This window comes from Narcine bancroftii, chromosome 2 (genome assembly GCF_036971445.1).
Source record: "Narcine bancroftii isolate sNarBan1 chromosome 2, sNarBan1.hap1, whole genome shotgun sequence".
NCBI classification, from domain to species: domain Eukaryota; kingdom Metazoa; phylum Chordata; class Chondrichthyes; order Torpediniformes; family Narcinidae; genus Narcine; species Narcine bancroftii.
Window position 1 is genome coordinate 207,551,193 of NC_091470.1, and position 16,022 is coordinate 207,567,214.

At 43.3% G+C, this 16,022-nt stretch overlaps 1 long non-coding RNA gene and 1 pseudogene across 1 annotated transcript in view; one reads left to right on the forward strand and one right to left on the reverse strand.

Moving 5' to 3' along the window:
- LOC138755047 (uncharacterized) overlaps positions 1-7,284 on the forward strand; it is a 29,472-nt gene extending 22,188 nt beyond the window's left edge. Inside the window, exon 2 of the long non-coding RNA XR_011352010.1 lies at positions 6,716-7,284. This is a non-coding gene — a long non-coding RNA (uncharacterized lncRNA). The remainder of the gene's footprint in view (positions 1-6,715) is intronic.
- LOC138755022 (zinc finger protein 721-like) overlaps positions 1-16,022 on the reverse strand; it is a 233,500-nt pseudogene that overhangs the window by 181,482 nt on the left and 35,996 nt on the right.

A 16,022-nucleotide genomic window follows, 5' to 3' on the forward strand; every position in this document is an offset into this window, starting at 1 on the left:
AGATCCCTGGTCGAGACTGTCCTCACAGCCACTGGGGTACCTGATGTAGGCATAGTTGTGGTTGGCATGGAGGAGGAGCCCCTGCTTGACCAGTGGATCAGCCTTGCGGGCACGCCCGAGTTTGCGTAGGAGCACCGGTCCCAGAGATGTGAGCCACGCTGGGAGTGAGAATCTAGACTCTGATTTCCTGGGGAATGAGAAAAGGTGTTTGTGAGGGGTTTGATTCATAGCTATGCAGAAGAGCGACCTAATGGCATGGAGTGCCTTGGGGAGAGCCTCTTGCCAATAGTCAACGGACCACCCTTTGGACCTCAGGGACAGGAGGAATGCCTTCCAGATCACCCTGTTTTTATGCTCCACCTGCCTGTTACAACCTCGGGTTGTAACTAGTCACGTGACTAGTTGCAATGCCTCATCCTACCAGGTGCTGGTGCAGTTCCTCACTCATGAAGCTGGACCCCTGGTCACTGTGGATGAATACTGGGTATCCAAACATGATGAAAATCTGCATTAGAGCCCCTGATAAGAGTGGCCGTGGAGGTGTCATGGCAAGGGATGGTGAAGGGAAAGTGGGAGTACTCATTTATGAGTATGTTCGTGGAAGACAGGTGGCCCTTGAAGTTGATGCTAAGTCGATTCAAAAGGCTGAGTGGCCTTCATGATGGGGGCCTTTTGGGGGCAGAAAAAGCACCATTTGCACTCTGCACAAACCCTGCATGACTTGGTCATGGTCCAAACTTCTTGGATGGTGAAAGGGAGATTCCAGGACTTGATGAAATGGCACAGGCAAGTGACGCCTGGGTGGCAGAGGGAGTTGTGCAGTGGCTGCAGTTGGTTGGCCTGCACCACAGAGCAGGTCCAGGATAGGGTATCGGGGGAGTCGTTGAACTTCCCCAATCTGTACTGGATGTCATAGCTGAACGTGGCCAGCTTGACTCTCCAGCGCAAGATCTTATAATTTTTGATCTTGCCTTTATGGGTGGTGCTGAGCATGAACACCACTGCACGTTGGTCGGTAAAGAGGGTGAACTTCCTGCCTGCCAGGTAGAGGCGCCAGTGGCAAACCACTTCTACAATTGCCTTGGCCTCCTTTTCAACGGCAGAGTGACCGAGCTCAGAACCGTGGAGGATCCTGCAATGGATCACCTCTTCTGGTTGAGGGTGGCTGTGAGGGCAACATCAGAGGCATCACCCTCCACCTGGAATGGGGTGTCTTCATCCACGGCCCACATCATGGCATCAGTGATGTCCTGCCTGATGTGGACAAATGCTGCCTGCGCCTCAGAGGGGGGAGGAGGAAAGGTGGTGGCCTGGGCCAGGGGGCGGACCTTGTCTGAGAAATGGGGACCCACTGAGAGTAATAGGACAATAGCCCAAGGCATCTGCGGAGGGCCTTAAGTGTGTGGGGGAGGGACAGCTCCATTAGTGGACGCATGCATTCTGGATTCAGACTGATGACACCATGCTCCACGATGTACCCTAGGAATGGCGAAGCGGATGGTGCTGAACATGCACTTCTCTTTGTTTTAAGTGAGGTTCAGCTACTCGGCCATCCAGGTTGTCATTATCGTCCTGCTGGTCATGGCCACAGATGGTGTCATTGTCCAAGTAGGGGAAAGTCGCTCTTAGGTGTGCCAGTGTACCATGCAGTCCATTTCCTGCTGGAAAACAGGGACCCTGTTAGTGACCCCAAATGGAACTCAGCAGAACTGGTAGAGGCACCCATCTCCCTCAAAGGCGGTGTATGGCTTGTCCCGTGTATGGATATGGAGCTGGTGATAGGCTGACTTTAGGTCAATCGTGGAGAAAACCTTGTAGCAAGCTATCTCATTTACCATGTTGGCTATTCTGGGTAGGGGGTAGGCATCTAGCTGTGTGTGTACCGGTTTATGGTCTGGCTGTAGTTGATGACCATCCTCAGTTTCCTGCCCCCTTTGACCACCAGTACTTGGGCTCTCCAGGCTCTATAATACCTTCCGCCAGAAGCCGCATCACTTCTGCCTTAATGAAGTCCCCGTCAGCCGCACAATAGTGCCTGCTTCTGGCCGCTATAGGCTTGCAATCTGGCGTAAGGTAGTTGAAGAGGACTGGGGGGCTGTTATCCACAAAATGAAGAGGCCGCAGGTGAACTGGGGGTGGTCGCAAGGCTGCACGATGTGGATTGTGAGCGGGGGGAGGGGCCCGTCAAAGGCGAAGGTAATGCTTTGGAGGTGGCACTGGAAGTCCAGCCCTAAAAGGACCGGGGCGAATTGTTTGGGCATATCCAGGAGCCTGAACCCATGGTATATTCTCCCCACCCCACTGTCAGATCTGCCGAGCAGTGCCTGAGGGCTGTGATAGAGCGGTCTTGAGCTGCGAAGGCTATAGCAAAGTTGTGTGGTAAATTTTGGGTCTTACTGTCTGGGCCACATTCGAGTGTAGGAAGCTCTCAATACTACTACTATCAAACAGGCATTTTGATACCTTCCCGTTGACAGTGATGTTCATCATTGAGCGCCTGATTCTGAGATGTCCCTCTTTAAGGTAATGGATGCTAGGACAATCTTGGGGTCCAAGTCACTGCTCTCCAATGGATGAGGGAAATAATGGCCAGTGGTTCCTTTTCCAGATGAGGGATGTGTCGGATAGGCGACCTGGTATGTGCCCATGTTGACCATGTTGTCTTGTTGATATGCCATCAGGGCCCAACTGGCCCAAGATGGTAGTGCCCTGTGGGCGCATGTGGCATTGGCGTGGTCAGGCATCCTTGTCATCTGCCGTGCTGGCAGAAGTGACATCTCCCATACTGGTGGAAGTGACGTCGGCATTCCTGGCAGAAGTCACCCAGGGAAGATGGCAGCGCCTGGGGGTGAGCACACTGCAGCAGTGTCAGTCAGTGGCTTTACTGGAAGCGACGCCGACGGTGCAGGTAGAAATGGCGGGGTGAGTGATGGTGTCGCCTGGTCTTTGCACGTGGTGATGGTCGTGGAGGGCCGCTGCACTTTTGGCAGGTCTGGAGAGGCACACTTTTTCATAGTGGCCTTTATTTCCGCATCAGGACCAGTACAAGTTCCTCGCCGGGCAGCCTTTGCGGGTTCACCTGTCTGACCCACACCAGGGCCCACAGTACTTACAGGGGCGTGGGGTGGCTGTGGCAGCAGTGGTCTCCTCCACGCGCGATCCTTCGGCTACAGAAGTCATCTGCATCAGCCAGACTGGGTGTTGGGGTAGTCGGAAGTCAAAACCTTCAGCATAAATTGTGGTGCGCTGAGGTAGCAGTGAGCAAGCACAAAACTCAAAACACTGTACAACAGGCTTTATTCAGATAAAAATCTGAACACCAATTCATGCTTCGGTGGGTCCCGTGTGACTGACTCAGGAGAGACCGGCTCAGATCTATATTCAGGTCAGCTGAATGACAGCTAGCCAGGTGGAGTCAGCCCTTAGGTGGTCTTCCTGCAGGTACAGAGATTGCCCCCTGCAGTAGGCTGATGGTCATATCACCGCACTCTGTTAGTCACAACGGTGCAAAACCTTGTGGTTTTGTTATTCATGTATTTTGACAGTTGGCCAGGTGGAGTCAGCCCTTAGGTGGTCTTCCTGCAGGTACAGAGATTGCCCCCTGCAGTAGGCTGATGGTCATATCACCACACTCTGTTAGTCACAATGGTGCTTGTGATTTTGTTATTCATGTATTTAGGCACTGATATACTAACAGTCCAAAACATAGAGTCTGCTAACTCTATCTGTCATTCTCTTCTTAACATTTTGTTCACCATAGTAGCCACAGTCAATTCCATTCGAGATATATTGACTGGCTTTAATGGAGCCACTCTGGTTTTTCCCATTACAGATCCACAATATATTCATTCTTGGGTATTTGACAGGACTAAATAACTGACAGGACCAAAACCACCTTCGCTTGCATCAGCAAAGTGGAGTAACTGAGCAAATATGGTAATTCCAAAGTCTGTGGGTTTCTGGCCCATAATTATTATAATACATATTAATGGCTAATTACTATTACAGATACACATGTAAATATAGTAAGTATAAGATTGGAAACCAAAACTTTCAGCTTCTTGTAAAAGACAGATTTTAGTAATAGGTCTATTTAAGTAACCAGTCTTAGTTTTAATCCTCACTTGCCAAACAAATTCTTTCTTGTCTGGAACTGTATCCACAATTTTCCCCAGAAACCAAGAATTTCTTGGTGAAGAATCATCCATGATAATTACAATGACTCCACATACAGAATTGCATTTAGTTTTAGATAATTTTTGTTGTTCTTGTAATAACAAAAGATATTCTTCAATCCATCTTTTCCAAAATAAATTTGCATTAAATTGCACGTGTTTCCATCTGCATCTTCTTGCTGAAATAGATCCTGAGGCATTAAAGTTTAGATTTAAGAAGTAGAAAAGAAAACATCTTTTAGATGAGCCCACTGTTTGATATCATCCTGACATGGAATATTCTCCTTATTCACAGGCATAGTCTTCTGATTACATGTGGAAGATCGCAAAATTCATTGCTATTTCATCTGGAAATCTCTAAACCTGAAACTATATTAGTTTCAATGTTCCTTTCACCATTCACTGACTTCAATAAGATCTGTGATCTTTTTCCATGAAGACAGTACAAAATGATGCGGTACTGCCTGGATCAAGAAATGCGTAGGTCTTCAGTATGAAGCTCCCTTTTTTTTAAGCTTTAACTTGCACAGGAACTATTGAGAGGCCTTTGTAAGACTGTTTGCCTGATCCAAAGCTGAAGCATCCTCTTTGACTGTGTCTTTAGACTTGGATTTAGATTGTTTATTACCCTTCTCAACTTTGTTGAGTATGCAGTAATTTGGAATGTTTCAAACTGCACATTTCATGGGACAGATTAGGTTATATATTATATTAGGTATAGATATGTTTTTTGGGAGATAAATTGTGGGTTTATTTTAGTGTAGGTCACAAACACACACAAACACTTCACAACACAGATCACATTTAAAATGCCAGAGCTTGGCTTAAGCCACACAGTCCAGGCTCCAAGTGCCTTTGAAAACATATAGAGACTTCATAAGTAGGTGTTAATTGGACACACTGTGGAGTAATGGATTATTGATTTGAAAAGCAACATATGAATGTACTCCGACTCTGCTGCCGCAGTTTGTCTGAATGTAGTTTTCTGTTCAAGGAAGGTCATGTGGTTTTGCAAGCAGAGAGAGTCAAACAGGCTTTTCTCTGAGTGAGTGAGAGAGAGAGAATTCAGTTCTACAGTTCAGCAGCAGCAGCTGAGACTGGAACAAGCTGGGAAACTTGTGAAAAAACCCCATTTTGAAGACAGGTTGTGAGTTCAGCCTGGTCAATGCCCTTGTGGTCCATACAAGAGGAGAGGACTGGCTGTCTAATGTTTCACTTGAAATAAGGGAAACCAAAAGCAACTCTGTGGTGACCAGAAAGAAAGAGGTTATCATCTGGAAAACTCTGATGGGGCAAGTTTCTTCAGCAAGACACTGAAGTGGCTGATCAGAAGATATCAGTTTGTGTCCAACAAGCAACAAATCTCTCTGAAATTCAACAAGAACCTTCCTGAGTGGTAACCATTTACCTTTCAAGCACAAAAGCCTGGTGAAGATTCATAAATGTAAACTTTTGTGCACAGTATAAGAATTGCCTGATACCGATGAACTTGGAGGAGTGAGAAGTGAGATTGGACTGTGAATTTTAAAACTTTTCTGAACACACATGCGCTTAGAATTAGAAGGGGTTTGTTAGGATAAGTTAACTTAATAGTAATAAATTAAAGTTTTAAACTTTTAATTTTTAGAGATAATTAAAAGCACCTTTTGTTTAAATAACCATTTGTCGGTGAATTTCTATTGCTGCTGGATTTTGGGGTCCTCTGGGGCCATAACAATCACAACTGAGTCGCTTATTACAAGGCTTGTTGATGTGTCCTTTACACAAGCAGCCAAAACACATTCCATTCTTCTTTAAAAAAGTTAATTTCTCATCATGTGACTTTTTCTCCAATCGTGAACATTTTTCTAAAGCATGCTTATCTCTGCATTACAAACAGCTTTCCTGAACAGTCTGATCATCTTTCTCCTTTGCTTCCTTGTTCTTTGCTGTGCTTGTATCTGACACAGCACTAACAAAGATATTTTCCTTTAGTTTCTGTTGAGAAGTATCCTAAATATTTCCAAATACTAGTACATTGTAAATATACAAAAATGATACAACATCATCAAAAGTGGCGTCCCTTCCAGAAAACATCTTAAGCTTTGCAACTTTGATTCTCCATAAATCCTTCAGCTTATAAGGAAATTTGTTTATAATAATCAACAAATTAGCAAGTAAATTCAGCTCTTGCAAATGTACGCTTTTTCCCATTGTGTTACAACATCCTCTCAGAAAGAGGGCATATGCTTGTAAAGCCTTTGTGACCTCTGATTTTATTGATGACCAAGAAAGAATCTTGTCTATGTGGGCCCTTGTGACTTTATGTTCATCACCATAATGATGTTGCCATAATTCTTTTGCCCTTTTAAAACCTTGTTTTGGATTCATATATTGGCAACTTTTAACTAACGTCTTCACCAGTCCTCCAGTAAACTATTCCAGGTAATACAGATGATCGTTAGCACTTTTACTATTACTTTCAATGTGATGTTCAAAATTTTTCATGAATGTCAGATATTATAATGGATCTCCACTAAAAACTGGAATTTCCTTCTTAGGAAAACAGTATGAACCTTCTTGCTGCGCTAACATATGTAACGGAGAGGCAGCGTCCACCACCAAGTGGCGCTGCTGCGTTCCTGTTCGGAGGACACACTACCTGCCAATCAAGGTTAAGGACTCATCCCAAGCCAACAAGGTGAACCTTACAATTGGCCCAGGTGAATCACCGCAGTTCACCCCTGCTGAGCCTCTGCACTTGGGTTCGAGCCATTGGCCACAGCAACCACAATGACCCTTACGATTAGCCTCCCAGCTTTGCCCCCAGGACTATAAAGGACCATGTGCCCCTCTGTTCTATCTCTTTGGACTCCTCGTGTATCACTTCCTGTACTGGGTTGGGGTGAGTCTCGAGGCCAGGTAGCAGAGCCGTGTCCATACTGGTCAAGGGGTGGGGACACGTAGTATTATCTTGATTTGATTGTTGAATGTGTCGGTTTCCCCCTCATCATCCGAAAGTGCATATTTGCCTCCCCCTGTGTATTGTATATTTGTAGAAGTTCACTTTACATATTGACCCTGTTGTCCCATTTCCATCCCTGCAATAAACTTGTGCTTTGTACCTGTACTTTGGTCTGGTTCTTAACCTGTGGGACCCACTCGAACCTGAACAACAACATAACAGAAATTTCATTTTGTTTTGCTGTGAGTGATATATTGTCTTGTCCACCATGGCTTGCGACTGGTTGTCTCGAGGTGAATGGAGAAAACGAATCTTGAACTGGTGCCATAGGTGTAGGATGTTGACTTGTAAGTGATGGCATTGATGGGGATCCTTGGGTTGTAAGTGGTGGCATTGATGGAGATCCTTAACATAGCTGGTTCTCCAGCAACATGGAGACATCAATGATTGAGTGTGATCAACTTGCATGGTTGAACTTTATTGAAATACTCTCCTTTCGGGAAGATCCTTATATTGTGTGTTCTGGAGAGACTGAATGTCACTAGTTCATTCCATAGGATTGGTCATGGTCATTTGAACACTAGCAGCGACCCTCGTGGCTCCTTGCTCGAGTATATTTATTTCTTGTGGCTGTGGTACCCATGGCTCTGCTGGAAAATTAGGTGCTGGCCTTTGGATATGTCACTTTGGGTGACAAATCTTGCAGAAGCCTGAACTAATGCTTTCACTTTGGCCATATCCAGAGCACATTCTTCCTCAAGTTCTAGTCTTTTCTTTTCTCTAACCAATAATCTACTTTGTTCTTCTTGCTTATTTCATGATTTCAGCTGCTTGCCTCAGTTGATGAATCTTCATTTGAACCTCCCTATCCCTTAAAGCATATCTTTTCTCCAACTACAATCATTGTGCACAGACAGTAGCCAAGTGTATTTGGGCCTTACTATGCATAGTTGATATGCTTGAAGCATCCTCTAGATGACTTTGAAGATCTTATGGTGTTTTCACCTTGGAAATACTATCATCAGAATTCACATCTAAACTTTCAGATACCGTTGTTTGAGCCTCTATCTTCTGCATTTTGATTGGTACAGTGCCAGTGGGACTTTGTTCCAGTGTGGTGAATGTCTGCCAAGTTGCCTGTCTCCCCTCTGGCGAGCCTTGCTGTACTAACATTGGATGTGCATTATCTCTACCGTTAAGGATACTCCCCTTGGATATAACTGTATATGCACCTATTGTCTTTCATTATTGTATCATGAGTTTCTGCTAATAAAAGCTATGATTATTGTTTGACCACATCTTTGTCTACTTCATCATCTGGCACTTCAATTTGATTAGCAGAAATGGATGCAGCACTCAAGCCAGAGCAGCTGATAATCGAACCGTCTGCCCATAGGGTTAGAGAAATTTTCAACCACTGGATTGCTTGTTTTGATTACTACATGGCTCAAAACAACATGGTCGATGAGGCGATACAGTGGGGCCATCTGAATTCCCTGCTGGGTGAGGTCCCTTTTGCCGTAACGCAAGGAGCTACCACTCTGTCTATAGACCGGGAACGTCTGACTGCTTACTATGCAGTGCCACGGAATGTGGTGCTTGCTCGACACCAGCTGCTGACAAGACGCCAGAAACCCGGGGAAAGTGATGCTGCCTAAGCACTTGCCCTCGACTCACTGGCAAACGAATGTGATGTCAGGGCAGTCAATGTGCAACAACACTGCAATGCCTTGAAGGTGGATGGTTTTGTCAATGGGATTGACTCCAGTTACATCCGACAGAGGCTGCTGGAGACGGAGCCCTTAACCTACGACCAGACAGTCACTCTAGCCAAAACACTGAAAAGTGCCATGCGGTCCAGTGAAATGCTAGAAACCGAAAAGGAAACATCCAGGATTGTTGGAAACCTGAAGGAAAGAAAAGGGCGAACTCCTGAAAAATGCTACTTCTGTAATAAGAGCTGGCATCCTAGACAGAAGTGCCTGGCTCGATTTGCTACCTGCAGCTATTGTGGGAAACTCGGCCACTTTGCTAAAGCGTGTAAGGCGAAAAGTACTCCCACTGATAAGAAGAAGAGAAGCACCAAGAAAATGCATCCTGGAGCTGCAGGAATGGAAGACAACTGTGAAAAGAGGGAATCTTCAGACAAGCAGGCTGAATCGACTTCAAGTGATGGCGAGGCAACATCCCCTGTTATAGCTCAATTGACTCCAAAGCTTTGGGGATGTTACGGACTGGAACAGTCGACTATGAAGGGGGAGGTGAATGGTGAGACTCTTGATTGTCTAATAGACTTGGGGAGTACTGACAGCTACATCCACGAGAGAGTTGCCAGAGCCTTAAATTTGCGGAGATAGCCAGCGAACCAAAAGATATCGATGGCTTGTAGAGAACTTACAAAACCTGTACGGGACAAGTGTAAAGTTACTTTAAATTTCCAGGGACATTGCCTGGCTGATGTGTGGCCCTTTATTATGCTGGAGCTCTGCACCCCTGTGGTACTGGGGTTAGATATTCAATCTCAGATGAACAGTATAGTCTTAAATTTTGGTGGGCCACTACCCACACTTAAATGATCCCTCTGCTGCTAGTTACTGCGGTCTGTCTGTATTAAAGATCAAAATTCCTTCCCTCTTCAGTGATTTATCCCATGAGTGTCAGCCAATTGCCACTAGGAGCCATTCTTACAGCAAGGAGGATCTTGAGTTTATCAAAGCTGAGACCCAGAGATTGCTTAAAGAGGGAGTAATTGAACCTAGTAAGAGTCCGTGGCAGAACCAAGTGGTAGTTGTGAAAAATCACACTAAGAGATGACTGGCTATTGACTACAGCCAGACAATCAACTGTTACACGAACCTGGATGCCTACCCCCTGCCACGCATCAATGAAATGATTAATCAGATAGCGCAATACAAAGTGTACACTATCGACCTCAAAGCAGCTTATCACCAAATCCCCATTAAGAAAAGGGAACGGCCCTATACAGATTTTGAGGCTGATAGGGGGTTATACCAATTTAAAATTGTACCTTTTGTGGTCACTAATGGTGTGTCCAGGTTTCAGAGGGAAATGGATAAGATTGTTAGGATGTATGAGTTATAGGGTATGTTTCCCTATCTGGATAATGTCACTATCTGTGGGAAAAACACAGGCTGAGCTCGAAAACAACTTAAAGAAATTTTTAGCAACAGCTAAAGAACTCAACCTTATATTTAACAAGGGCAAATGAGTGTTCAACGAGCCAGAGCTACCCATCCTGGGCTACATTGTCTGCAAGGGCGAAATCCTCCCCGAAGCGGAAAGAATGCTCCCCCTTAAGAAGTTACCACCCCCAAACTCAGCAAAAGCCCTTAAAAGATGTATGGGATTCTTTTCATACAACTGCAAATGGGTTTGGGACTATGCCTCGAAGGCACACCTTCCGTTTGACACTAAATCTTTTCCCCTGTGGAGGAAAATGTGAACACAAAGGGTTACAGGTTCACCCATAAGTTGCTTACAAGAACATACAAGAGTCAGTTGCATATTGCTTAAGTGGAGGCAGGGAACCTCAAGGTTGTGATTTATCTGCAGACACGCTTATCTGCAGACATGATAAGCTTTGGAATTCTGAGAAACAATGATTAAATTATTGCCAAATGTTGACAATGATAAACTATTGTCAGGTTGACCACAACAGGAAGCCCACATGCAGGAATGCACTGCCATTTATTGTATATAAACTCTGTTAAATCTGGCTGTGAGCAGAGCAAGCTCAGGCTGGGTGCTGGGCATGCTCTCCAAGATATCTTGCTAATAAAACTCTTCTGAAGCGTTACCCTGGTGTCAGTAGTTGATTCTTTCTCCGCAACATCCCCTCTTCTCCAATGGCCTTGAAGGCTTTCAAGACAATTAAAGCTGATATTGCCAAAGCTGCACTCTCGTCCATTGATGAGGATGTCCCATTCCAAGTGGAAACTGATGCCTCAGATTGTGCCTTGGCAGGAACCCTCAAAAGGACAGACCTGTGACATTCTTCTCCCACATGTTACATGTACCTGAACTTCAACATCCTGCCATTGAAAAAGAAGTCCAGGCTATTATTGAAGCTGTTCACTACTGGAGACACTTTCTAGCTGGCAGAAAATTTACTCTTGTCACTGATCAGAAATCTGTAGCCTACATGTTCAGAACTAAACTCAAAAGTAAAATCAAGAATGATAAGATGGCACGCTGCCGAATAGAACTCTCAACTTATAATTATGAGATCCAGTACTGACTGGGTAAGTTAAATGATCCCTCTGCTGCTGGTGCTCAGCTGGAGGGGCTAAAAGAGATCCATAGCCACTCAGGAGCCACAAGATTCTTCAACTACATAAGGGCTAACAACCTTCCTTACTCTGGAAGAAGTCAGAAAATTGACTAAAAGCTGTCCTGTTTGCGCAGAATGCAAACCACAATACTTCAAAGCTCCGGAGGCCACTCTCATCAAGGCAACCCAACCTTTTGAGAGGATTAGCTTAGATTTTAAAAGGCTGTTACCTTCCAACAACAAAAATATATATTTCCTTACTGTAATTGACGAATATTCCAGGTTTCCCTTTGCAATACCCTGCCCTGACGTCTCGTCAGCATCTGTCATTAAGTCACTTGACAGAATTTTCAGCATTTTTGATTTTCCTAATTACATTCATACCGATAGAGGCTCAGCATTCATGAGTGCTGAACTGTGGCGAGCCCTGCTACGAAAGGGAATTGCCACCAGCCGTACCATGCAGGACAATGGGCAGGTTGAAAAGGCTGATGCTACAGTCTGAAAGACTGTTAATCTTGCTTTAAAAACACATGGTTACCCTGTTACCTGGTGGCAGGAGATGCTGCCTGAGGCACTATATTCTATTCGGTCTTTATTGTGTACTGCATCAAATCAAAAACCTCATGAATGTATGTTTGCATTTCCTAGGAAATCAGGAACTGTGCTGGACTAGCCAGCCTGTTTATCTGAGCCTGGAACCGTGCTGCTGAAGAGCCACGCTTGGGCGCGTAAAACAGACCCCCTAGTCCAACCAGTTCAGCTACTGCATACTAACCCCAACTACGCTCATGTTAAATTCCCAGATGGGAGTACTGACACTGTACCCCTAAGAGATCTGGCCTCGCCTGGTTTGCCCCTTCTTTGCACCCCTACTCAGAGTGAGCCTGAGAGGTTGGACTCACCCCCCCCCTCAGCCCGTGACCCCTAGTAAGCTTTCAGATGGCCATGCTGAGGCTCCACTGCCTCATGCTGGCGATTCTGTTGTGGGTCCAGAAGTCAGTCCTTCCCACATGACAGACCCAGGACTTGTACCAGTTCCCAAGGTTGCAAAGGAGCCACCTGTTTTGAGAAGAAGCACCAGAATTCGTAAACAACCTGATAGGCTAACATATTCATAACAGATCTCATTATATTTTGATTGCTTGCTAGATACTGGCTGTTACAGTATTCTCAAGGCCAAACATGGTTTTCATGTATCACTTGCTTCAGTCTTTCCTAGCAGTTGTCCTTTTGATTTTAACCCTTCTTCTGCCGGAAGGAGACTGTGGTGAATGTCTGCCAAGCTGCCTGTCTCCCCTTTGGCGAACCTTGCTGTGCATTATCTCTACTGTTAAGGACACTCCCCTTGGATATAACTGTATATGCACCTATTGTCTTTCAATATTGTACCATGAGCTTCTGCTCATAAAAGCCATGATTATTGTTTGACCACATCGTCTTTGTCTACTTCATCCAGTTCCACTAAATTTTAAGCCAGTTAATGAGGCCTGCAGTGCCTTGACACAGTCTTCTTCTTGGTTGTTAGTTGAAGCTGCTTCTTTTTTGGCTACTGGCTCCAACCTCCTGCCGGTCCACCTTGCTGGCTCAACTCACGATCAAACAATTCTTTGGGATCAGCTATTTGCTTGAGGTCTTTAGCCGACAAGACTTCGTATCCATTTTGGTTTCTTCTGCCCTGGCTTCTCCTGGTTCCTGGGAACTGTAAACAAATTTTGTATCTTGGTCCCTTTAAGAGAATTGCAACAGGCTGAATTATTTACGTGGTTCTGCACACAAGATGTCATATATTGTCTTATATGGTATCTTCTGGGTTTCCTGGCAATTTTGCTACTTGCAATGGCTTTTTCAAGGTCGCAGGTATCTGGCCAGACCTTGGCTCAATTTCAAACTGTGCAATTCACAGATAGGTTATCATAGTTTCTGGAATATTTTATGACTACAGCGTAGATGCTTCTTGACTTTAAATCAAGTTGTTAATTCTTTTAGATACATTTTACAAGCCTTTCTTCTGAACAAATATCACAATTAATTTTTTTCTTTGAATCAAAATATAGACAACACTTTCCTTATTCTAATATATCCTAATTTCAAGGTGTCATCTTCCAAGGTGTGAGCTATGATATTCTGAATTTCATTCTCTTTAATCCAACAAATCAAACTCTGTGGTTGTTACTTTATGTATTTTTAATTCATTGATAAAATGGATAAACATTTTGCATAGCTTCGCATTAAGACTTTCATAACAAAGTATTTACTTTATAATGATATAAAGAGAAACTAGCTTAAAGAAATATACAAACTATAAAGAGATACATAAAAAAGGTATTTAAAAAGATTCAAGGGAGTGTGGCGTCATGGCGTAGGGAGAAGATGTGGAGAGACACCTTATTATTAAAATAAGAATTATTAAAAACCCATTTTTAAAGTTTTTTTTCAGAAAATATTGAACATATTGCTGAAATATGTAATTATGCAGAAAACAAAAGCACAAACAACTTAAAAAAAAAAGATTCCTAAACAGCTATCAAGCACAGAAGAATTTGCGCCTACCTTTGAAGTGGAGCCTCTGGTGTAAGTTCCTCATCTTTGTCCACACCACCAGTCCTCCAGTAAGATTCATTCTACATCAGGGTTGACTTCTCGCAATGCTGTTTAAGATGGCACCAGCACCCGACATCGTCCTCTGGACTAGGAGGAGAAGCCGTGCATGCGCGAAACTTCACACATGCACTTACATTAAATGTGGCCTGAGCTGTGTGGGGGGGGGGGGGCAACCTCTCTTGGCCCATCGATCCTGGGTTGACAGGAGGGCAGGAGGGGGGTCTACACTCGCAGTCATCCTGAAATGGTTTCAGCATCAATGGAGGAAGAGGAAGGATATACTGGAGGACAGGAAGAAGAAGAAGATCAAGGTATGGACGAGGAAGAAACCATTATATATAAGGGTAGACCTGTAGTTAAACAGGCAAAGTTTAAATCTGATCCTCACTATTTAGATCAATTTCACAAATTGATATATCTAAACAGATTCAAAATTTGGAAATTCAGATGGGTCAATGTTTTTTTTTATCTGTGAAGGAACAACTTGCTGACATGAAGGGGAAAAGTGCAAGATAAATTTAAGAAGAATGAAGAAGATTTTCTTGATTGTAAAGATGATGTGGAACAATGTAAAGAAAAGATGGGACAGATGGAAGATTCATTTACCAGTTAGGAAATTCAGAGAAGTGATTTGTTGAAGACAATTGATGGTTTGGAGAATCAAAGCCAAAGGAATAATGTAATAATTGTTGGTCTCCTGCAAGATTTTGAAGGTCCGAACTCGGTTCAATTTTTTCAGAAGTGGATTCCCGAAGTTTTGGGAAAAGAATATTTTCCAAAGGGACTGGAATTGGATAGAGCTCATTGAGTGATAAGAAGGAAATCTCTTCCTGGTCAAGCTCCACCTTCTATCCTGATTAGATGTTTACACTATCAAGATAGAGAATTGATTTTAAGAGTTGCTGTTCAGAATGTGAGAAGTAACCAAGGCCCCGTAGTAGTTAAAAATAAGTCTTTTTTAAAATGGTGAATTGTGACAAGCATCACAAGATTAAACATCGTAAAGAATTTAATTCAGCTAAAGTTGTTTTGTGGAAGAAAGGATATAAGTTTGCTTTTCAATATCCTGCTGTACTGAAAGTTTTCTATGGAGACTTTCAATCTCAGTTCTTTAGTGATGCTGCTGAAACTCTTACATTCGCTAATTCTTTACCGGAGAATAAACAGGTGCAAAGTCAAGAAAGATTTCTTCAACAGTCTGTTCTAGTTCCGAAGAGGAAGAATAGAAGGCGAGAGATGGAATCTCAGCAGTTGATTGATATTGATGATGATCAAGTCAATAGAGATTTGGAGGAAGCATATAATGTTTGAAATGATTTGTTTATATTTTGTTTTTGGTTCTGTTCAGGAGGAGGTGGTTTAGCTACTGATTCTTCCAAAGTTGTCAGCCACTTTGTGACATTGGTCACTCCTGTATAATTGAGGGGGGTAATACTGTAGTACTGTATTTTTTTTTGTTTGGGGTTTCTTTTTTCTTTGAGGAGATCTTTTGGTCCTTTTAGTGTGGTTGCCATGTGTGATGAGGTAGTTATTGAAACGTTTTTTAATGATGGGTAATTTAAATTTTGCTACTTTTAATGTTATAAGGCTTAATAATCCGATTAAGAGAAAAAGAGCATTGGCGTAAATTTAAAAAATGGAAGGTTGATTTTGCCTTTTTGGAAGAGACACATGAGACTGAGAAGGAACATCAGAAATTGAAACACGATTGGGTTGGACAAGATATAGCATCTTCGTTTAATTTTAATTCATTTTTGATTCATAAAAAGTTATCTTTTAAATTGGAATCAATAATTGAGGTAGTGGTCGGTTTTTGATTGTTAATTGTAAAATTTTTCTGAGTGTTGGACTTTAATGAATATTTATGCTACTAATATAGATTATGAGGAATTTAAGGACTCTTTTCTTAATTTAAACCAGGCATATGACAAAATTATGGTAGGAAGTGATTTTAATTGTTGTTTGGATCTATTATTAGATAAATCTCCAAAATCAGTAATTAGGACTA